Below are 23488 nucleotides of genomic sequence, written 5' to 3'. Positions count from 1 at the left end.
GCTACCGATTTGCCCGGCCGGCTTGGTTAACCATTTGCCCGAGCCGGGTTGGTTACCGAATTGTCAGGGTTGGGCTTGGTTAACCATTTGCCCGAGCCGGGTTGGTTAGTGAATTGCCATGGCCGGGTTGGTTAACGCAGTTTCAGGGTTGGGCTTGATTAACGATTTGCCCGAGCAGGGTTGGCTAACGCATTGTCAGGAGCGTGCGCGGTTGGTTCACGAAACTGCCTGTTCCGGGTTTCTAGAGCGTTGTCAGGCCCGGCCGGCCGGGTTAGCGGGTTGCCAGACCCAACTTGACGTAATTCAGTGCGGCGCGGGTAAACGGCGGGAGTAACTATGACTCTCTTAAGGTAAGGAGGGGGGCCCATGGGCCAGCAAGGAGTTTCTGATGAACATCGGCCGGGACATTTTGACGGCGGGGCAAGAACTAGTTGTTATTGAGGGCGAAGGGCTTGTCCTCAGCTGGTTGATTGTCGAATAGTCGGGGCTGCCGGGCCGGTTACCGATTTGCCCGGCCGGCTTGGTTACCCATTTGCCCGGGCCGGGTTGGTTAACGAATTGTCAGGTTTAGGCTTGGTTAACCATTTGCCCGGGCCGGGTTGGTTAATGAATTGCCATGGCCGGGTTGGTTAACGCAGTTTCAGGGTTGGGCTTGATTAACGATTTGCCCGAGCAGGGTTGGCTAACGCATTGTCAGGAGCGTGCGCGGTTGGTTCACGAAACTGCCTGTTCCGGGTTTCTAGAGCGTTGTCAGGCCCGGCCGACCGGGTTAGCGGGTTGCCAGACCCAACTTGAGGAAATTCAGTGCGGCGCGGGTAAACGGCGGGAGTAACTATGACTCTCTTAAGTAAGGAGGGGGGCCCATGGGCCAGCAAGGAGTTTCTGATGAACATCGGCCGGGACATTTTGACGGCGGGGCAAGACGTAGTTGTTATTGAGGGTGAAGGGTTTGTCCTCAGCTGGTTGATTGTCGAATAGTCGGGGCTGCCGGGCCGGTTACCGATTTGCCCGGCCGGCTTGGTTAACCATTTGCCCGGGCCGGGTTGGTTAACTAATTGTCAGGGTTGGGCTTGGTTAACCATTTGCCCGAGCCGGGTTGGTTAATGAATTGCCATGGCCGGGTTGATTAACGCATTGTCAGGGTTGGGCTTGGTTAAAGATTTCCCCGAGCAGGGTTGGCTAACGCATTGTCAGGAGCGTGCGCGGTTGGTTCACGAAACTGCCTGTTCCGGGTTTCTAGAGCGTTGTCAGGCCCGGCCGGCCGGGTTGGCGGGTTGCCAGACCCAACTTGAGGAAATTCAGTGCGGCGCGGGTAAACGGCGGGAGTAACTATGACTCTCTTAAGGTAAGGAGGGGGGCCCATGGGCCAGCAAGGAGTTTCTGATGAACATCGGCCGGGACATTTTGACGGCGGGGCAAGAACTAGTTGTTATTGAGGGCGAAGGGTTTGTCCTCAGCTGGTTGATTGTCGAATTGTCGGGACTGCCGGGCCGGCTACCGATTTGCCCGGCCGGCTTGGTTAACCATTTGCCCGAGCCGGGTTGGTTACCGAATTGTCAGGGTTGGGCTTGGTTAACCATTTGCCCGAGCCGGGTTGGTTAGTGAATTGCCATGGCCGGGTTGGTTAACGCAGTTTCAGGGTTGGGCTTGATTAACGATTTGCCCGAGCAGGGTTGGCTAACGCATTGTCAGGAGCGTGCGCGGTTGGTTCACGAAACTGCCTGTTCCGGGTTTCTAGAGCGTTGTCAGGCCCGGCCGGCCGGGTTAGCGGGTTGCCAGACCCAACTTGACGTAATTCAGTGCGGCGCGGGTAAACGGCGGGAGTAACTATGACTCTCTTAAGGTAAGGAGGGGGGCCCATGGGCCAGCAAGGAGTTTCTGATGAACATCGGCCGGGACATTTTGACGGCGGGGCAAGAACTAGTTGTTATTGAGGGCGAAGGGTTTGTCCTCAGCGGGTTGATTGTCGAATTGTCGGGGCTGCCGGGCCGGTTAACGATTTGCCCGGCCGGCTTGGTTAACCATTTGCCCGAGCCGGGTTGGTTAATGAATTGCCATGGCCGGGTTGGTTAACGCAGTTTCAGGGTTGGGCTTGATTAACGATTTGCCCGAGCAGGGTTGGCTAACGCATTGTCAGGAGCGTGCGCGGTTGGTTCACGAAACTGCCTGTTCCGGGTTTCTAGAGCGTTGTCAGGCCCGGCCGGCCGGGTTAGCGGCTTGCCAGACCCAACTTGACGAAATTCAGTGCGGCGCGGGTAAACGGCGGGAGTAACTATGACTCTCTTAAGGTAAGGAGGGGGGGCCCATGGGCCAGCAAGGAGTTTCTGATGAACATCGGCCGGGACATTTTGACGGCGGGGCAAGACGTAGTTGTTATTGAGGGTGAAGGGTTTGTCCTCAGCTGGTTGATTGTCGAATAGTCGGGGCTGCCGGGCCGGTTACCGATTTGCCCGGCCGGCTTGGTTACCCATTTGCCCGGGCCGGGTTGGTTAACGAATTGTCAGGGTTGGGCTTGGTTAACCATTTGCCCGGGCCGGGTTGGTTAATGAATTGCCATGGCCGGGTTGGTTAACGCAGTTTCAGGGTTGGGCTTGATTAACGATTTGCCCGAGCAGGGTTGGCTAACGCATTGTCAGGAGCGTGCGCGGTTGGTTCACGAAACTGCCTGTTCCGGGTTTCTAGAGCGTTGTCAGGCCCGGCCGGCCGGGTTAGCGGCTTGCCAGACCCAACTTGACGAAATTCAGTGCGGCGCGGGTAAACGGCGGGAGTAACTATGACTCTCTTAAGGTAAGGAGGGGGGGCCCATGGGCCAGCAAGGAGTTTCTGATGAACATCGGCCGGGACATTTTGACGGCGGGGCAAGAACTAGTTGTTATTGAGGGCGAAGGGCTTGTCCTCAGCTGGTTGATTGTCGAATAGTCGGGGCTGCCGGGCCGGTTACCGATTTGCCCGGCCGGCTTGGTTACCCATTTGCCCGGGCCGGGTTGGTTAACGAATTGTCAGGTTTAGGCTTGGTTAACCATTTGCCCGGGCCGGGTTGGTTAATGAATTGCCATGGCCGGGTTGGTTAACGCAGTTTCAGGGTTGGGCTTGATTAACGATTTGCCCGAGCAGGGTTGGCTAACGCATTGTCAGGAGCGTGCGCGGTTGGTTCACGAAACTGCCTGTTCCGGGTTTCTAGAGCGTTGTCAGGCCCGGCCGACCGGGTTAGCGGGTTGCCAGACCCAACTTGAGGAAATTCAGTGCGGCGCGGGTAAACGGCGGGAGTAACTATGACTCTCTTAAGTAAGGAGGGGGGCCCATGGGCCAGCAAGGAGTTTCTGATGAACATCGGCCGGGACATTTTGACGGCGGGGCAAGACGTAGTTGTTATTGAGGGTGAAGGGTTTGTCCTCAGCTGGTTGATTGTCGAATAGTCGGGGCTGCCGGGCCGGTTACCGATTTGCCCGGCCGGCTTGGTTAACCATTTGCCCGGGCCGGGTTGGTTAACTAATTGTCAGGGTTGGGCGTGGTTAACCATTTGCCCGAGCCGGGTTGGTTAATGAATTGCCATGGCCGGGTTGATTAACGCATTGTCAGGGTTGGGCTTGGTTAAAGATTTCCCCGAGCAGGGTTGGCTAACGCATTGTCAGGAGCGTGCGCGGTTGGTTCACGAAACTGCCTGTTCCGGGTTTCTAGAGCGTTGTCAGGCCCGGCCGGCCGGGTTGGCGGGTTGCCAGACCCAACTTGAGGAAATTCAGTGCGGCGCGGGTAAACGGCGGGAGTAACTATGACTCTCTTAAGGTAAGGAGGGGGGCCCATGGGCCAGCAAGGAGTTTCTGATGAACATCGGCCGGGACATTTTGACGGCGGGGCAAGAACTAGTTGTTATTGAGGGCGAAGGGTTTGTCCTCAGCTGGTTGATTGTCGAATTGTCGGGACTGCCGGGCCGGCTACCGATTTGCCCGGCCGGCTTGGTTAACCATTTGCCCGAGCCGGGTTGGTTACCGAATTGTCAGGGTTGGGCTTGGTTAACCATTTGCCCGAGCCGGGTTGGTTAGTGAATTGCCATGGCCGGGTTGGTTAACGCAGTTTCAGGGTTGGGCTTGATTAACGATTTGCCCGAGCAGGGTTGGCTAACGCATTGTCAGGAGCGTGCGCGGTTGGTTCACGAAACTGCCTGTTCCGGGTTTCTAGAGCGTTGTCAGGCCCGGCCGGCCGGGTTAGCGGGTTGCCAGACCCAACTTGACGTAATTCAGTGCGGCGCGGGTAAACGGCGGGAGTAACTATGACTCTCTTAAGGTAAGGAGGGGGGCCCATGGGCCAGCAAGGAGTTTCTGATGAACATCGGCCGGGACATTTTGACGGCGGGGCAAGAACTAGTTGTTATTGAGGGCGAAGGGTTTGTCCTCAGCGGGTTGATTGTCGAATTGTCGGGGCTGCCGGGCCGGTTAACGATTTGCCCGGCCGGCTTGGTTAACCATTTGCCCGAGCCGGGTTGGTTAATGAATTGCCATGGCCGGGTTGGTTAACGCAGTTTCAGGGTTGGGCTTGATTAACGATTTGCCCGAGCAGGGTTGGCTAACGCATTGTCAGGAGCGTGCGCGGTTGGTTCACGAAACTGCCTGTTCCGGGTTTCTAGAGCGTTGTCAGGCCCGGCCGGCCGGGTTAGCGGCTTGCCAGACCCAACTTGACGAAATTCAGTGCGGCGCGGGTAAACGGCGGGAGTAACTATGACTCTCTTAAGGTAAGGAGGGGGGGCCCATGGGCCAGCAAGGAGTTTCTGATGAACATCGGCCGGGACATTTTGACGGCGGGGCAAGACGTAGTTGTTATTGAGGGTGAAGGGTTTGTCCTCAGCTGGTTGATTGTCGAATAGTCGGGGCTGCCGGGCCGGTTACCGATTTGCCCGGCCGGCTTGGTTACCCATTTGCCCGGGCCGGGTTGGTTAACGAATTGTCTGGGTTGGGCTTGGTTAACCATTTGCCCGGGCCGGGTTGGTTAATGAATTGCCATGGCCGGGTTGGTTAACGCAGTTTCAGGGTTGGGCTTGATTAACGATTTGCCCGAGCAGGGTTGGCTAACGCATTGTCAGGAGCGTGCGCGGTTGGTTCACGAAACTGCCTGTTCCGGGTTTCTAGAGCGTTGTCAGGCCCGGCCGGCCGGGTTAGCGGCTTGCCAGACCCAACTTGACGAAATTCAGTGCGGCGCGGGTAAACGGCGGGAGTAACTATGACTCTCTTAAGGTAAGGAGGGGGGGCCCATGGGCCAGCAAGGAGTTTCTGATGAACATCGGCCGGGACATTTTGACGGCGGGGCAAGACGTAGTTGTTATTGAGGGTGAAGGGTTTGTCCTCAGCTGGTTGATTGTCGAATAGTCGGGGCTGCCGGGCCGGTTACCGATTTGCCCGGCCGGCTTGGTTAACCATTTGCCCGGGCCGGGTTGGTTAACGAATTGTCAGGGTTGGGCTTGGTTAACCATTTGCCCGGGCCGGGTTGGTTAATGAATTGCCATGGCCGGGTTGGTTAACGCAGTTTCAGGGTTGGGCTTGATTAACGATTTGCCCGAGCAGGGTTGGCTAACGCATTGTCAGGAGCGTGCGCGGTTGGTTCACGAAACTGCCTGTTCCGGGTTTCTAGAGCGTTGTCAGGCCCGGCCGGCCGGGTTAGCGGCTTGCCAGACCCAACTTGACGAAATTCAGTGCGGCGCGGGTAAACGGCGGGAGTAACTATGACTCTCTTAAGGGTATGGAGGGGGGCCCATGGGCCAGCAAGGAGTTTCTGATGAACATCGGCCGGGACATTTTGACGGCGGGGCAAGAACTAGTTGTTATTGAGGGCGAAGGGCTTGTCCTCAGCTGGTTGATTGTCGAATAGTCGGGGCTGCCGGGCCGGTTACCGATTTGCCCGGCCGGCTTGGTTACCCATTTGCCCGGGCCGGGTTGGTTAACGAATTGTCAGGTTTAGGCTTGGTTAACCATTTGCCCGGGCCGGGTTGGTTAATGAATTGCCATGGCCGGGTTGGTTAACGCAGTTTCAGGGTTGGGCTTGATTAACGATTTGCCCGAGCAGGGTTGGCTAACGCATTGTCAGGAGCGTGCGCGGTTGGTTCACGAAACTGCCTGTTCCGGGTTTCTAGAGCGTTGTCAGGCCCGGCCGACCGGGTTAGCGGGTTGCCAGACCCAACTTGAGGAAATTCAGTGCGGCGCGGGTAAACGGCGGGAGTAACTATGACTCTCTTAAGGTAAGGAGGGGGGCCCATGGGCCAGCAAGGAGTTTCTGATGAACATCGGCCGGGACATTTTGACGGCGGGGCAAGACGTAGTTGTTATTGAGGGTGAAGGGTTTGTCCTCAGCTGGTTGATTGTCGAATAGTCGGGGCTGCCGGGCCGGTTACCGATTTGCCCGGCCGGCTTGGTTAACCATTTGCCCGGGCCGGGTTGGTTAACTAATTGTCAGGGTTGGGCTTGGTTAACCATTTGCCCGAGCCGGGTTGGTTAATGAATTGCCATGGCCGGGTTGATTAACGCATTGTCAGGGTTGGGCTTGGTTAAAGATTTCCCCGAGCAGGGTTGGCTAACGCATTGTCAGGAGCGTGCGCGGTTGGTTCACGAAACTGCCTGTTCCGGGTTTCTAGAGCGTTGTCAGGCCCGGCCGGCCGGGTTGGCGGGTTGCCAGACCCAACTTGAGGAAATTCAGTGCGGCGCGGGTAAACGGCGGGAGTAACTATGACTCTCTTAAGGTAAGGAGGGGGGCCCATGGGCCAGCAAGGAGTTTCTGATGAACATCGGCCGGGACATTTTGACGGCGGGGCAAGAACTAGTTGTTATTGAGGGCGAAGGGTTTGTCCTCAGCTGGTTGATTGTCGAATTGTCGGGACTGCCGGGCCGGCTACCGATTTGCCCGGCCGGCTTGGTTAACCATTTGCCCGAGCCGGGTTGGTTACCGAATTGTCAGGGTTGGGCTTGGTTAACCATTTGCCCGAGCCGGGTTGGTTAGTGAATTGCCATGGCCGGGTTGGTTAACGCAGTTTCAGGGTTGGGCTTGATTAACGATTTGCCCGAGCAGGGTTGGCTAACGCATTGTCAGGAGCGTGCGCGGTTGGTTCACGAAACTGCCTGTTCCGGGTTTCTAGAGCGTTGTCAGGCCCGGCCGGCCGGGTTAGCGGGTTGCCAGACCCAACTTGACGTAATTCAGTGCGGCGCGGGTAAACGGCGGGAGTAACTATGACTCTCTTAAGGTAAGGAGGGGGGCCCATGGGCCAGCAAGGAGTTTCTGATGAACATCGGCCGGGACATTTTGACGGCGGGGCAAGAACTAGTTGTTATTGAGGGCGAAGGGTTTGTCCTCAGCGGGTTGATTGTCGAATTGTCGGGGCTGCCGGGCCGGTTAACGATTTGCCCGGCCGGCTTGGTTAACCATTTGCCCGAGCCGGGTTGGTTAATGAATTGCCATGGCCGGGTTGGTTAACGCAGTTTCAGGGTTGGGCTTGATTAACGATTTGCCCGAGCAGGGTTGGCTAACGCATTGTCAGGAGCGTGCGCGGTTGGTTCACGAAACTGCCTGTTCCGGGTTTCTAGAGCGTTGTCAGGCCCGGCCGGCCGGGTTAGCGGGTTGCCAGACCCAACTTGAGGAAATTCAGTGCGGCGCGGGTAAACGGCGGGAGTAACTATGACTCTCTTAAGGTAAGGAGGGGGGCCCATGGGCCAGCAAGGAGTTTCTGATGAACATCGGCCGGGACATTTTGACGGCGGGGCAAGACGTAGTTGTTATTGAGGGTGAAGGGTTTGTCCTCAGCTGGTTGATTGTCGAATAGTCGGGGCTGCCGGGCCGGTTACCGATTTGCCCGGCCGGCTTGGTTAACCATTTGCCCGGGCCGGGTTGGTTAACTAATTGTCAGGGTTGGGCTTGGTTAACCATTTGCCCGAGCCGGGTTGGTTAATGAATTGCCATGGCCGGGTTGATTAACGCATTGTCAGGGTTGGGCTTGGTTAACGATTTCCCCGAGCAGGGTTGGCTAACGCATTGTCAGGAGCGTGCGCGGTTGGTTCACGAAACTGCCTGTTCCGGGTTTCTAGAGCGTTGTCAGGCCCGGCCGGCCGGGTTAGCGGGTTGCCAGACCCAACTTGACGAAATTCAGTGCGGCGCGGGTAAACGGCGGGAGTAACTATGACTCTCTTAAGGGTATGGAGGGGGGCCCATGGGCCAGCAAGGAGTTTCTGATGAACATCGGCCGGGACATTTTGACGGCGGGGCAAGAACTAGTTGTTATTGAGGGCGAAGGGCTTGTCCTCAGCTGGTTGATTGTCGAATAGTCGGGGCTGCCGGGCCGGTTACCGATTTGCCCGGCCGGCTTGGTTACCCATTTGCCCGGGCCGGGTTGGTTAACGAATTGTCAGGTTTAGGCTTGGTTAACCATTTGCCCGGGCCGGGTTGGTTAATGAATTGCCATGGCCGGGTTGGTTAACGCAGTTTCAGGGTTGGGCTTGATTAACGATTTGCCCGAGCAGGGTTGGCTAACGCATTGTCAGGAGCGTGCGCGGTTGGTTCACGAAACTGCCTGTTCCGGGTTTCTAGAGCGTTGTCAGGCCCGGCCGGCCGGGTTAGCGGCTTGCCAGACCCAACTTGACGAAATTCAGTGCGGCGCGGGTAAACGGCGGGAGTAACTATGACTCTCTTAAGGTAAGGAGGGGGGGCCCATGGGCCAGCAAGGAGTTTCTGATGAACATCGGCCGGGACATTTTGACGGCGGGGCAAGACGTAGTTGTTATTGAGGGTGAAGGGTTTGTCCTCAGCTGGTTGATTGTCGAATAGTCGGGGCTGCCGGGCCGGTTACCGATTTGCCCGGCCGGCTTGGTTAACCATTTGCCCGGGCCGGGTTGGTTAACGAATTGTCAGGGTTGGGCTTGGTTAACCATTTGCCCGGGCCGGGTTGGTTAATGAATTGCCATGGCCGGGTTGGTTAACGCAGTTTCAGGGTTGGGCTTGATTAACGATTTGCCCGAGCAGGGTTGGCTAACGCATTGTCAGGAGCGTGCGCGGTTGGTTCACGAAACTGCCTGTTCCGGGTTTCTAGAGCGTTGTCAGGCCCGGCCGGCCGGGTTAGCGGCTTGCCAGACCCAACTTGACGAAATTCAGTGCGGCGCGGGTAAACGGCGGGAGTAACTATGACTCTCTTAAGGGTATGGAGGGGGGCCCATGGGCCAGCAAGGAGTTTCTGATGAACATCGGCCGGGACATTTTGACGGCGGGGCAAGAACTAGTTGTTATTGAGGGCGAAGGGCTTGTCCTCAGCTGGTTGATTGTCGAATAGTCGGGGCTGCCGGGCCGGTTACCGATTTGCCCGGCCGGCTTGGTTACCCATTTGCCCGGGCCGGGTTGGTTAACGAATTGTCAGGTTTAGGCTTGGTTAACCATTTGCCCGGGCCGGGTTGGTTAATGAATTGCCATGGCCGGGTTGGTTAACGCAGTTTCAGGGTTGGGCTTGATTAACGATTTGCCCGAGCAGGGTTGGCTAACGCATTGTCAGGAGCGTGCGCGGTTGGTTCACGAAACTGCCTGTTCCGGGTTTCTAGAGCGTTGTCAGGCCCGGCCGACCGGGTTAGCGGGTTGCCAGACCCAACTTGAGGAAATTCAGTGCGGCGCGGGTAAACGGCGGGAGTAACTATGACTCTCTTAAGGTAAGGAGGGGGGCCCATGGGCCAGCAAGGAGTTTCTGATGAACATCGGCCGGGACATTTTGACGGCGGGGCAAGACGTAGTTGTTATTGAGGGTGAAGGGTTTGTCCTCAGCTGGTTGATTGTCGAATAGTCGGGGCTGCCGGGCCGGTTACCGATTTGCCCGGCCGGCTTGGTTAACCATTTGCCCGGGCCGGGTTGGTTAACTAATTGTCAGGGTTGGGCTTGGTTAACCATTTGCCCGAGCCGGGTTGGTTAATGAATTGCCATGGCCGGGTTGATTAACGCATTGTCAGGGTTGGGCTTGGTTAACGATTTCCCCGAGCAGGGTTGGCTAACGCATTGTCAGGAGCGTGCGCGGTTGGTTCACGAAACTGCCTGTTCCGGGTTTCTAGAGCGTTGTCAGGCCCGGCCGGCCGGGTTAGCGGGTTGCCAGACCCAACTTGACGAAATTCAGTGCGGCGCGGGTAAACGGCGGGAGTAACTATGACTCTCTTAAGGGTATGGAGGGGGGCCCATGGGCCAGCAAGGAGTTTCTGATGAACATCGGCCGGGACATTTTGACGGCGGGGCAAGAACTAGTTGTTATTGAGGGCGAAGGGCTTGTCCTCAGCTGGTTGATTGTCGAATAGTCGGGGCTGCCGGGCCGGTTACCGATTTGCCCGGCCGGCTTGGTTAACCATTTGCCCGGGCCGGGTTGGTTAACGAATTGTCAGGGTTGGGCTTGGTTAACCATTTGCCCGGGCCGGGTTGGTTAATGAATTGCCATGGCCGGGTTGGTTAACGCAGTTTCAGGGTTGGGCTTGATTAACGATTTGCCCGAGCAGGGTTGGCTAACGCATTGTCAGGAGCGTGCGCGGTTGGTTCACGAAACTGCCTGTTCCGGGTTTCTAGAGCGTTGTCAGGCCCGGCCGGCCGGGTTAGCGGCTTGCCAGACCCAACTTGACGAAATTCAGTGCGGCGCGGGTAAACGGCGGGAGTAACTATGACTCTCTTAAGGGTATGGAGGGGGGCCCATGGGCCAGCAAGGAGTTTCTGATGAACATCGGCCGGGACATTTTGACGGCGGGGCAAGAACTAGTTGTTATTGAGGGCGAAGGGCTTGTCCTCAGCTGGTTGATTGTCGAATAGTCGGGGCTGCCGGGCCGGTTACCGATTTGCCCGGCCGGCTTGGTTACCCATTTGCCCGGGCCGGGTTGGTTAACGAATTGTCAGGTTTAGGCTTGGTTAACCATTTGCCCGGGCCGGGTTGGTTAATGAATTGCCATGGCCGGGTTGGTTAACGCAGTTTCAGGGTTGGGCTTGATTAACGATTTGCCCGAGCAGGGTTGGCTAACGCATTGTCAGGAGCGTGCGCGGTTGGTTCACGAAACTGCCTGTTCCGGGTTTCTAGAGCGTTGTCAGGCCCGGCCGACCGGGTTAGCGGGTTGCCAGACCCAACTTGAGGAAATTCAGTGCGGCGCGGGTAAACGGCGGGAGTAACTATGACTCTCTTAAGGTAAGGAGGGGGGCCCATGGGCCAGCAAGGAGTTTCTGATGAACATCGGCCGGGACATTTTGACGGCGGGGCAAGACGTAGTTGTTATTGAGGGTGAAGGGTTTGTCCTCAGCTGGTTGATTGTCGAATAGTCGGGGCTGCCGGGCCGGTTAGCGATTTGCCCGGCCGGCTTGGTTAACCATTTGCCCGGGCCGGGTTGGTTAACTAATTGTCAGGGTTGGGCTTGGTTAACCATTTGCCCGAGCCGGGTTGGTTAATGAATTGCCATGGCCGGGTTGATTAACGCATTGTCAGGGTTGGGCTTGGTTAAAGATTTCCCCGAGCAGGGTTGGCTAACGCATTGTCAGGAGCGTGCGCGGTTGGTTCACGAAACTGCCTGTTCCGGGTTTCTAGAGCGTTGTCAGGCCCGGCCGGCCGGGTTGGCGGGTTGCCAGACCCAACTTGAGGAAATTCAGTGCGGCGCGGGTAAACGGCGGGAGTAACTATGACTCTCTTAAGGTAAGGAGGGGGGCCCATGGGCCAGCAAGGAGTTTCTGATGAACATCGGCCGGGACATTTTGACGGCGGGGCAAGAACTAGTTGTTATTGAGGGCGAAGGGTTTGTCCTCAGCTGGTTGATTGTCGAATTGTCGGGACTGCCGGGCCGGCTACCGATTTGCCCGGCCGGCTTGGTTAACCATTTGCCCGAGCCGGGTTGGTTACCGAATTGTCAGGGTTGGGCTTGGTTAACCATTTGCCCGAGCCGGGTTGGTTAGTGAATTGCCATGGCCGGGTTGGTTAACGCAGTTTCAGGGTTGGGCTTGATTAACGATTTGCCCGAGCAGGGTTGGCTAACGCATTGTCAGGAGCGTGCGCGGTTGGTTCACGAAACTGCCTGTTCCGGGTTTCTAGAGCGTTGTCAGGCCCGGCCGGCCGGGTTAGCGGGTTGCCAGACCCAACTTGACGTAATTCAGTGCGGCGCGGGTAAACGGCGGGAGTAACTATGACTCTCTTAAGGTAAGGAGGGGGGCCCATGGGCCAGCAAGGAGTTTCTGATGAACATCGGCCGGGACATTTTGACGGCGGGGCAAGAACTAGTTGTTATTGAGGGCGAAGGGTTTGTCCTCAGCGGGTTGATTGTCGAATTGTCGGGGCTGCCGGGCCGGTTAACGATTTGCCCGGCCGGCTTGGTTAACCATTTGCCCGAGCCGGGTTGGTTAATGAATTGCCATGGCCGGGTTGGTTAACGCAGTTTCAGGGTTGGGCTTGATTAACGATTTGCCCGAGCAGGGTTGGCTAACGCATTGTCAGGAGCGTGCGCGGTTGGTTCACGAAACTGCCTGTTCCGGGTTTCTAGAGCGTTGTCAGGCCCGGCCGGCCGGGTTAGCGGGTTGCCAGACCCAACTTGAGGAAATTCAGTGCGGCGCGGGTAAACGGCGGGAGTAACTATGACTCTCTTAAGGTAAGGAGGGGGGCCCATGGGCCAGCAAGGAGTTTCTGATGAACATCGGCCGGGACATTTTGACGGCGGGGCAAGACGTAGTTGTTATTGAGGGTGAAGGGTTTGTCCTCAGCTGGTTGATTGTCGAATAGTCGGGGCTGCCGGGCCGGTTACCGATTTGCCCGGCCGGCTTGGTTAACCATTTGCCCGGGCCGGGTTGGTTAACTAATTGTCAGGGTTGGGCTTGGTTAACCATTTGCCCGAGCCGGGTTGGTTAATGAATTGCCATGGCCGGGTTGATTAACGCATTGTCAGGGTTGGGCTTGGTTAACGATTTCCCCGAGCAGGGTTGGCTAACGCATTGTCAGGAGCGTGCGCGGTTGGTTCACGAAACTGCCTGTTCCGGGTTTCTAGAGCGTTGTCAGGCCCGGCCGGCCGGGTTAGCGGGTTGCCAGACCCAACTTGACGAAATTCAGTGCGGCGCGGGTAAACGGCGGGAGTAACTATGACTCTCTTAAGGGTATGGAGGGGGGCCCATGGGCCAGCAAGGAGTTTCTGATGAACATCGGCCGGGACATTTTGACGGCGGGGCAAGAACTAGTTGTTATTGAGGGCGAAGGGCTTGTCCTCAGCTGGTTGATTGTCGAATAGTCGGGGCTGCCGGGCCGGTTACCGATTTGCCCGGCCGGCTTGGTTACCCATTTGCCCGGGCCGGGTTGGTTAACGAATTGTCAGGTTTAGGCTTGGTTAACCATTTGCCCGGGCCGGGTTGGTTAATGAATTGCCATGGCCGGGTTGGTTAACGCAGTTTCAGGGTTGGGCTTGATTAACGATTTGCCCGAGCAGGGTTGGCTAACGCATTGTCAGGAGCGTGCGCGGTTGGTTCACGAAACTGCCTGTTCCGGGTTTCTAGAGCGTTGTCAGGCCCGGCCGGCCGGGTTAGCGGCTTGCCAGACCCAACTTGACGAAATTCAGTGCGGCGCGGGTAAACGGCGGGAGTAACTATGACTCTCTTAAGGGTATGGAGGGGGGCCCATGGGCCAGCAAGGAGTTTCTGATGAACATCGGCCGGGACATTATGACGGCGGGGCAAGAACTAGTTGTTATTGAGGGCGAAGGGCTTGTCCTCAGCTGGTTGATTGTCGAATTGTCGGGACTGCCGGGCCGGTTAGCGATTTGCCCGGCCGGCTTGGTTAACCATTTGCCCGAGCCGGGTTGGTTACCGAATTGTCAGGGTTGGGCTTGGTTAACCATTTGCCCGAGCCGGGTTGGTTAATGAATTGCCATGGCCGGGTTGGTTAACGCAGTTTCAGGGTTGGGCTTGATTAACGATTTGCCCGAGCAGGGTTGGCTAACGCATTGTCAGGAGCGTGCGCGGTTGGTTCACGAAACTGCCTGTTCCGGGTTTCTAGAGCGTTGTCAGGCCCGGCCGGCCGGGTTAGCGGCTTGCCAGACCCAACTTGACGAAATTCAGTGCGGCGCGGGTAAACGGCGGGAGTAACTATGACTCTCTTAAGGAGGGGGGCCCATGGGCCAGCAAGGAGTTTCTGATGAACATCGGCCGGGACATTTTGACGGCGGGGCAAGAACTAGTTGTTATTGAGGGCGAAGGGTTTGTCCTCAGCGGGTTGATTGTCGAATTGTCGGGACTGCCGGGCCGGTTAGCGATTTGCCCGGCCGGCTTGGTTAACCATTTGCCCGAGCCGGGTTGGTTACCGAATTGTCAGGGTTGGGCTTGGTTAACCATTTGCCCGAGCCGGGTTGGTTAATGAATTGCCATGGCCGGGTTGGTTAACGCAGTTTCAGGGTTGGGCTTGATTAACGATTTGCCCGAGCAGGGTTGGCTAACGCATTGTCAGGAGCGTGCGCGGTTGGTTCACGAAACTGCCTGTTCCGGGTTTCTAGAGCGTTGTCAGGCCCGGCCGGCCGGGTTAGCGGCTTGCCAGACCCAACTTGACGAAATTCAGTGCGGCGCGGGTAAACGGCGGGAGTAACTATGACTCTCTTAAGGTATGGAGGGGGGCCCATGGGCCAGCAAGGAGTTTCTGATGAACATCGGCCGGGACATTTTGACGGCGGGGCAAGACGTAGTTGTTATTGAGGGTGAAGGGTTTGTCCTCAGCTGGTTGATTGTCGAATAGTCGGGGCTGCCGGGCCGGTTACCGATTTGCCCGGCCGGCTTGGTTAACCATTTGCCCGGGCCGGGTTGGTTACCGAATTGTCAGGGTTGGGCTTGGTTAACCATTTGCCCGGGCCGGGTTGGTTAACGCAGTTTCAGGGTTGGGCTTGATTAACGATTTGCCCGAGCAGGGTTGGCTAACGCATTGTCAGGAGCGTGCGCGGTTGGTTCACGAAACTGCCTGTTCCGGGTTTCTAGAGCGTTGTCAGGCCCGGCCGGCCGGGTTAGCGGGTTGCCAGACCCAACTTGAGGAAATTCAGTGCGGCGCGGGTAAACGGCGGGAGTAACTATGCTCTCTTAAGGTAAGGAGGGGGGCCCATGGGCCAGCAAGGAGTTTCTGATGAACATCGGCCGGGACATTTTGACGGCGGGGCAAGACGTAGTTGTTATTGAGGGTGAAGGGTTTGTCCTCAGCTGGTTGATTGTCGAATAGTCGGGGCTGCCGGGCCGGTTACCGATTTGCCCGGCCGGCTTGGTTAACCATTTGCCCGGGCCGGGTTGGTTAACTAATTGTCAGGGTTGGGCTTGGTTAACCATTTGCCCGAGCCGGGTTGGTTAATGAATTGCCATGGCCGGGTTGATTAACGCATTGTCAGGGTTGGGCTTGGTTAACGATTTCCCCGAGCAGGGTTGGCTAACGCATTGTCAGGAGCGTGCGCGGTTGGTTCACGAAACTGCCTGTTCCGGGTTTCTAGAGCGTTGTCAGGCCCGGCCGGCCGGGTTAGCGGGTTGCCAGACCCAACTTGACGAAATTCAGTGCGGCGCGGGTAAACGGCGGGAGTAACTATGACTCTCTTAAGGGTATGGAGGGGGGCCCATGGGCCAGCAAGGAGTTTCTGATGAACATCGGCCGGGACATTTTGACGGCGGGGCAAGAACTAGTTGTTATTGAGGGCGAAGGGCTTGTCCTCAGCTGGTTGATTGTCGAATAGTCGGGGCTGCCGGGCCGGTTACCGATTTGCCCGGCCGGCTTGGTTACCCATTTGCCCGGGCCGGGTTGGTTAACGAATTGTCAGGTTTAGGCTTGGTTAACCATTTGCCCGGGCCGGGTTGGTTAATGAATTGCCATGGCCGGGTTGGTTAACGCAGTTTCAGGGTTGGGCTTGATTAACGATTTGCCCGAGCAGGGTTGGCTAACGCATTGTCAGGAGCGTGCGCGGTTGGTTCACGAAACTGCCTGTTCCGGGTTTCTAGAGCGTTGTCAGGCCCGGCCGGCCGGGTTAGCGGCTTGCCAGACCCAACTTGACGAAATTCAGTGCGGCGCGGGTAAACGGCGGGAGTAACTATGACTCTCTTAAGGGTATGGAGGGGGGCCCATGGGCCAGCAAGGAGTTTCTGATGAACATCGGCCGGGACATTATGACGGCGGGGCAAGAACTAGTTGTTATTGAGGGCGAAGGGCTTGTCCTCAGCTGGTTGATTGTCGAATTGTCGGGACTGCCGGGCCGGTTAGCGATTTGCCCGGCCGGCTTGGTTAACCATTTGCCCGAGCCGGGTTGGTTACCGAATTGTCAGGGTTGGGCTTGGTTAACCATTTGCCCGAGCCGGGTTGGTTAATGAATTGCCATGGCCGGGTTGGTTAACGCAGTTTCAGGGTTGGGCTTGATTAACGATTTGCCCGAGCAGGGTTGGCTAACGCATTGTCAGGAGCGTGCGCGGTTGGTTCACGAAACTGCCTGTTCCGGGTTTCTAGAGCGTTGTCAGGCCCGGCCGGCCGGGTTAGCGGCTTGCCAGACCCAACTTGACGAAATTCAGTGCGGCGCGGGTAAACGGCGGGAGTAACTATGACTCTCTTAAGGTATGGAGGGGGGCCCATGGGCCAGCAAGGAGTTTCTGATGAACATCGGCCGGGACATTTTGACGGCGGGGCAAGACGTAGTTGTTATTGAGGGTGAAGGGTTTGTCCTCAGCTGGTTGATTGTCGAATAGTCGGGGCTGCCGGGCCGGTTACCGATTTGCCCGGCCGGCTTGGTTAACCATTTGCCCGGGCCGGGTTGGTTACCGAATTGTCAGGGTTGGGCTTGGTTAACCATTTGCCCGGGCCGGGTTGGTTAACGCAGTTTCAGGGTTGGGCTTGATTAACGATTTGCCCGAGCAGGGTTGGCTAACGCATTGTCAGGAGCGTGCGCGGTTGGTTCACGAAACTGCCTGTTCCGGGTTTCTAGAGCGTTGTCAGGCCCGGCCGGCCGGGTTAGCGGGTTGCCAGACCCAACTTGAGGAAATTCAGTGCGGCGCGGGTAAACGGCGGGAGTAACTATGCTCTCTTAAGGTAAGGAGGGGGGCCCATGGGCCAGCAAGGAGTTTCTGATGAACATCGGCCGGGACATTTTGACGGCGGGGCAAGACGTAGTTGTTATTGAGGGTGAAGGGTTTGTCCTCAGCTGGTTGATTGTCGAATAGTCGGGGCTGCCGGGCCGGTTACCGATTTGCCCGGCCGGCTTGGTTAACCATTTGCCCGGGCCGGGTTGGTTAACTAATTGTCAGGGTTGGGCTTGGTTAACCATTTGCCCGAGCCGGGTTGGTTAATGAATTGCCATGGCCGGGTTGATTAACGCATTGTCAGGGTTGGGCTTGGTTAACGATTTCCCCGAGCAGGGTTGGCTAACGCATTGTCAGGAGCGTGCGCGGTTGGTTCACGAAACTGCCTGTTCCGGGTTTCTAGAGCGTTGTCAGGCCCGGCCGGCCGGGTTAGCGGGTTGCCAGACCCAACTTGACGAAATTCAGTGCGGCGCGGGTAAACGGCGGGAGTAACTATGACTCTCTTAAGGGTATGGAGGGGGGCCCATGGGCCAGCAAGGAGTTTCTGATGAACATCGGCCGGGACATTTTGACGGCGGGGCAAGAACTAGTTGTTATTGAGGGCGAAGGGCTTGTCCTCAGCTGGTTGATTGTCGAATAGTCGGGGCTGCCGGGCCGGTTACCGATTTGCCCGGCCGGCTTGGTTACCCATTTGCCCGGGCCGGGTTGGTTAACGAATTGTCAGGTTTAGGCTTGGTTAACCATTTGCCCGGGCCGGGTTGGTTAATGAATTGCCATGGCCGGGTTGGTTAACGCAGTTTCAGGGTTGGGCTTGATTAACGATTTGCCCGAGCAGGGTTGGCTAACGCATTGTCAGGAGCGTGCGCGGTTGGTTCACGAAACTGCCTGTTCCGGGTTTCTAGAGCGTTGTCAGGCCCGGCCGGCCGGGTTAGCGGCTTGCCAGACCCAACTTGACGAAATTCAGTGCGGCGCGGGTAAACGGCGGGAGTAACTATGACTCTCTTAAGGGTATGGAGGGGGGCCCATGGGCCAGCAAGGAGTTTCTGATGAACATCGGCCGGGACATTATGACGGCGGGGCAAGAACTAGTTGTTATTGAGGGCGAAGGGCTTGTCCTCAGCTGGTTGATTGTCGAATTGTCGGGACTGCCGGGCCGGTTAGCGATTTGCCCGGCCGGCTTGGTTAACCATTTGCCCGAGCCGGGTTGGTTACCGAATTGTCAGGGTTGGGCTTGGTTAACCATTTGCCCGAGCCGGGTTGGTTAATGAATTGCCATGGCCGGGTTGGTTAACGCAGTTTCAGGGTTGGGCTTGATTAACGATTTGCCCGAGCAGGGTTGGCTAACGCATTGTCAGGAGCGTGCGCGGTTGGTTCACGAAACTGCCTGTTCCGGGTTTCTAGAGCGTTGTCAGGCCCGGCCGGCCGGGTTAGCGGCTTGCCAGACCCAACTTGACGAAATTCAGTGCGGCGCGGGTAAACGGCGGGAGTAACTATGACTCTCTTAAGGTATGGAGGGGGGCCCATGGGCCAGCAAGGAGTTTCTGATGAACATCGGCCGGGACATTTTGACGGCGGGGCAAGAACTAGTTGTTATTGAGGGCGAAGGGCTTGTCCTCAGCTGGTTGATTGTCGAATTGTCGGGACTGCCGGGCCGGTTAGCGATTTGCCCGGCCGGCTTGGTTAACCATTTGCCCGGGCCGGGTTGGTTAACGAATTGTCAGGGTTGGGCTTGGTTAACCATTTGCCCGGGCCGGGTTGGTTACTGAATTGCCATGGCCGGGTTGGTTAACGCAGTTTCAGGGTTGGGCTTGATTAACGATTTGCCCGAGCAGGGTTGGCTAACGCATTGTCAGGAGGGTGCGCGGTTGGTTCACGAAACTGCCTGTTCCGGGTTTCCAGAGCGTTGTCAGGCCCGGCCGGCCGGGTTAGCGGCTTGCCAGACCCAACTTGACGAAATTCAGTGCGGCGCGGGTAAACGGCGGGAGTAACTATGACTCTCTTAAGGAGGGGGGCCCATGGGCCAGCAAGGAGTTTCTGATGAACATCGGCCGGGACATTTTGACGGCGGGGCAAGAACTAGTTGTTATTGAGGGCGAAGGGTTTGTCCTCAGCGGGTTGATTGTCGAATTGTCGGGACTGCCGGGCCGGTTAGCGATTTGCCCGGCCGGCTTGGTTAACCATTTGCCCGAGCCGGGTTGGTTACCGAATTGTCAGGGTTGGGCTTGGTTAACCATTTGCCCGAGCCGGGTTGGTTAATGAATTGCCATGGCCGGGTTGGTTAACGCAGTTTCAGGGTTGGGCTTGATTAACGATTTGCCCGAGCAGGGTTGGCTAACGCATTGTCAGGAGCGTGCGCGGTTGGTTCACGAAACTGCCTGTTCCGGGTTTCTAGAGCGTTGTCAGGCCCGGCCGGCCGGGTTAGCGGCTTGCCAGACCCAACTTGACGAAATTCAGTGCGGCGCGGGTAAACGGCGGGAGTAACTATGACTCTCTTAAGGTATGGAGGGGGGCCCATGGGCCAGCAAGGAGTTTCTGATGAACATCGGCCGGGACATTTTGACGGCGGGGCAAGACGTAGTTGTTATTGAGGGTGAAGGGTTTGTCCTCAGCTGGTTGATTGTCGAATAGTCGGGGCTGCCGGGCCGGTTACCGATTTGCCCGGCCGGCTTGGTTAACCATTTGCCCGGGCCGGGTTGGTTACCGAATTGTCAGGGTTGGGCTTGGTTAACCATTTGCCCGGGCCGGGTTGGTTAACGCAGTTTCAGGGTTGGGCTTGATTAACGATTTGCCCGAGCAGGGTTGGCTAACGCATTGTCAGGAGCGTGCGCGGTTGGTTCACGAAACTGCCTGTTCCGGGTTTCTAGAGCGTTGTCAGGCCCGGCCGGCCGGGTTAGCGGCTTGCCAGACCCAACTTGACGAAATTCAGTGCGGCGCGGGTAAACGGCGGGAGTAACTATGACTCTCTTAAGGTAAGGAGGGGGGGCCCATGGGCCAGCAAGGAGTTTCTGATGAACATCGGCCGGGACATTTTGACGGCGGGGCAAGAACTAGTTGTTATTGAGGGCGAAGGGTTTGTCCTCAGCTGGTTGATTGTCGAATTGTCGGGACTGCCGGGCCGGTTACCGATTTGCCCGGCCGGCTTGGTTAACCATTTGCCCGAGCCGGGTTGTTTAGCGAATTGCCACGTATGGGTTGGTTAACGAATTGTCGGGTTTGGGCTTGGTTAACGACTTGACCGTGCAGGGTTGGTTAACGAATTGTCCGGGTCAGACTGGTTAACGAATTGTCCGGCTGGGTTGGTGCACTCATTGCCAGGACAGGGTTGTTTAATGAATTGTCCGTTCCCAGTTGGTTCACGAATTGGCAAGGCCAGGGTGGTTAAGGAATTGTCCGGGCCAGGTTGGTTAACGAATTGCCCGTCCTGGCTGGTTAACGAATTGTCCGGGCCAGGTTGGTTAACGAATTGCCCGTCCTGGCTGGTTAACGAATTGTCAGGGTCAGGTTGGTTAACGAATTGCCATGGCCGGGTAGGTTAACGAATTGCCAGAGCCAGCTTGGTTAACGAATTGTCCGGCCGGGTTGGTTAACGAATTGTCCGTTCCCAGTTGGTTCACGAATTGGCAAGGACAGGGTGGTTAACGAATTGTCCGGCCGGGTTGGTGCACTCATTGCCAGGACAGGGTTGGTTACCGAATTGTCCGTTCCCAGTTGGTTCACGAATTGGAAAACCAGGGTGGTTAAAGTATTGTCCGGGCCTGGTTGGTTAACGAATTGCCCGTCCTGGTTGGTTAACGAATTGTCCGGGTCAGGTTGGTTAACGAATTGCCAGGGTCTGGTTGGTTACCGAATTGTCCGGCCGGGTTGGTGCACTCATTGCCAGGACAGGGTTGGTTGACGAATTGCCCGTCCTGGTTGGTTAACGAATTGCCAGGGTCTGGTTGGTTACCGAATTGTCCGGCCGGGTTGGTGCACTCATTGCCAGGACAGGGTTGGTTGACGAATTGCCCGTCCTGGTTGGTTAACGAATTGCCAGGGTCTGGTTGGTTACCGAATTGTCCGGCCGGGTTGGTGCACTCATTGCCAGGACAGGGTTGGTTAACGAATTGTCAGGGTCAGGTTGGTTAACGAATTGCCATGGCCGGGTAGGTTAACGAATTGCCAGAGCCAGCTTGGTTAACGAATTGTCCGGCCGGGTTGGTTAACGAATTGTCCCGGCCAGGTTGGTTAACGAATTGCCAGAGCCAGCTTGGTTAACGAATTGTCCGGCCGGGTTGGTGCACTCATTGCCAGGACAAGGTTGGTTAACGAATTGCCCGGTTCCGAATGGTTAACGAATTGCCCGGTCCCGTTCGGTTCACGAATTGCCCGCCCGCTGATTGTTAACTTTTCGCACCGGCGGGGGATGGCTTGGGTAACGAGCCTCCAAGATCTGTCGGTTAACCATTTGCCCGGTGGCAATTCGTTAACCAAGTCCGCTCCGGAAGTCTGGATGGGGGTCGGATTTGCCGGCCGAGGCCGACCCGGAGTTCCAGAGGCTCGGCCGCCGGGGTCAGATTCGGCCGCCCCTTTGACACATGCAATTTCTGTACGGGGGCATTGGCGGGGTTCCTGCAGATATATAGGGAGGCCGTTTTCACGAGTTGTTGAAGTATTCGGTAGATGGCACCGGCCTCCCCAATTGGTTAACCCGGGCCACGCGGCAGCTTTTCCGCACGATTCCGAAGATTGCCGGTATGGATTTTCGGACAAATACCCAATTGCGGAAGTCTGTCAGCGGGACCTATTCGCAGGCCCATGCCGGCCGAGGGGCGGCATTTTCCGTATGACTACCGGTGCTCCGGCCGCCGAATGGAAACCTTGCCCGAATGAATTTCTGACAAAGTCCCGAGGCGGGAGCCAGTAAGGGGACGTATTCGGCGGGCCGTGCCGGCCGAGCGGCGGCATTTTCGGAGGGACAACCGCAGGTCCCGCCGTCGATCCGAGACCTTGGCTGAAGAGTCGAAAGTAATCTAAGTCCCGACTCGGAAGTCAGAATGAAGGCGACTTCGGGGCCCTCCTGCCGACCGAGGCGGCCGATCGACGGCGGCACTACCGGAGGGCCGCCCGCCGAGCCAGCCGCGTGCCCTCGGCGCCACGCCGGTTAACCAATTGCCGTCGGAAGCCTGTGAAGGTCGGATCTGCCCCGTCGGGCGGGCCCGAGGTGCCCCGCGACCGGCATGAGCTCCGGGCGTCGTGCCGCCGGTTTGACACATGTCATTGTTGCACGGTCTGTCGCGGCTCTGGTTAACGAGTTAGGCCCGGAAGTCACTATGGGGGTCGGATTTGCCCCGCCTGGCGGGGCCAGAGTGCGACCTTCCCGGCAGGACTTCCGGGAGGCATCCCGCCGACTTGACACATGCAATTTCTGTACGGGGGGATTGGCGGGGTTCCCGGAGATTTACGGGAACACGTTTTCCAGACACACTTAGCAGGGTGACTAGTGGTACGGTTGACACAGTGCAGAGTTCTAAGTGAGCCTTACTCAATTGTGACTCAGTAAGCGGGAGGCCGGGCGAGCTCCGACTTACAATGATAAAAGCTTTTTTTCGCTATTTCCGAAAAAAATGACAAAGTCCAAGAACGCAGCGGGGGCTGCGGACAGACAGAGTCTGAGCGCGGACCGCGGGCGGCGGCCGGCAGACCGACGGTGGCAAAAGCTTTATATCGATCCGAAAAGCAAAGAGGCATTGTGTGTACCAAGACGGAGAAGGGACAAGCCTGCCGCTGGTGCCCTCGCGAGTGTCGTCTGCGTTAGACCTCTGTTCCCCGATCGATCCGGCTTGGTCGGTCCTACCTTTGGGAGAGGCCGAGTGGAAGCGACGGTCTCGACACGTGCGCCGAACTTCCGTGCTCGGCTCGTTACCATCTCCGGAGGTGGGCAGGTGGGTCTGCCGCGGGGCGGCCCGATTGCCGACCGAGGGCTTCATGCTTTGGGCGGAATTGACGTTGGGCATTCGCACGTTTGCACCACGATCGATTGACGGAGTCTCCCGCCGGCGGACGGGACTGCTGTGCGCATAGATGACGGGGGCCGGTCGAACGACCGTCGACCATCCCGAGAAGGCAGCTACACCCACGCGCATATACCTAGGCGGTGAAGGTGCGGACCTCACCGGCGCGATCGACGGGGTGGGATGGCGAGGCGTTCACCGGCGCGGCGTTAGGCCCTGGGCCGACGGAGGCGAGCGGCGACCGTCGACCGTCCTGAGAGCCAGCTCGGCGGAAGGGTGCGGGTGCGGACCTCACCCAGCGACGCGGCTCGATAGGGGATGGCGCGGCACTGCGACGACAGACATGGCCCGAGAGAGCAAGGGACGGGCGCGCCGGCCGCAGCAGCACTCTTTCGCGCCGTAGGGGCAAGGCGAAAGAGTCGGGAGAGTTCCATAGGCCAGAGTGGCAGGGAGATGCCCGGTTCAGCCTGACTCAACCGAAGCGT

Source organism: Mobula birostris, unplaced genomic scaffold, assembly GCF_030028105.1.
Source record: "Mobula birostris isolate sMobBir1 unplaced genomic scaffold, sMobBir1.hap1 scaffold_1679, whole genome shotgun sequence".
Classification (NCBI taxonomy): domain Eukaryota; kingdom Metazoa; phylum Chordata; class Chondrichthyes; order Myliobatiformes; family Myliobatidae; genus Mobula; species Mobula birostris.
This window is presented reverse-complemented; position numbering follows the sequence as displayed.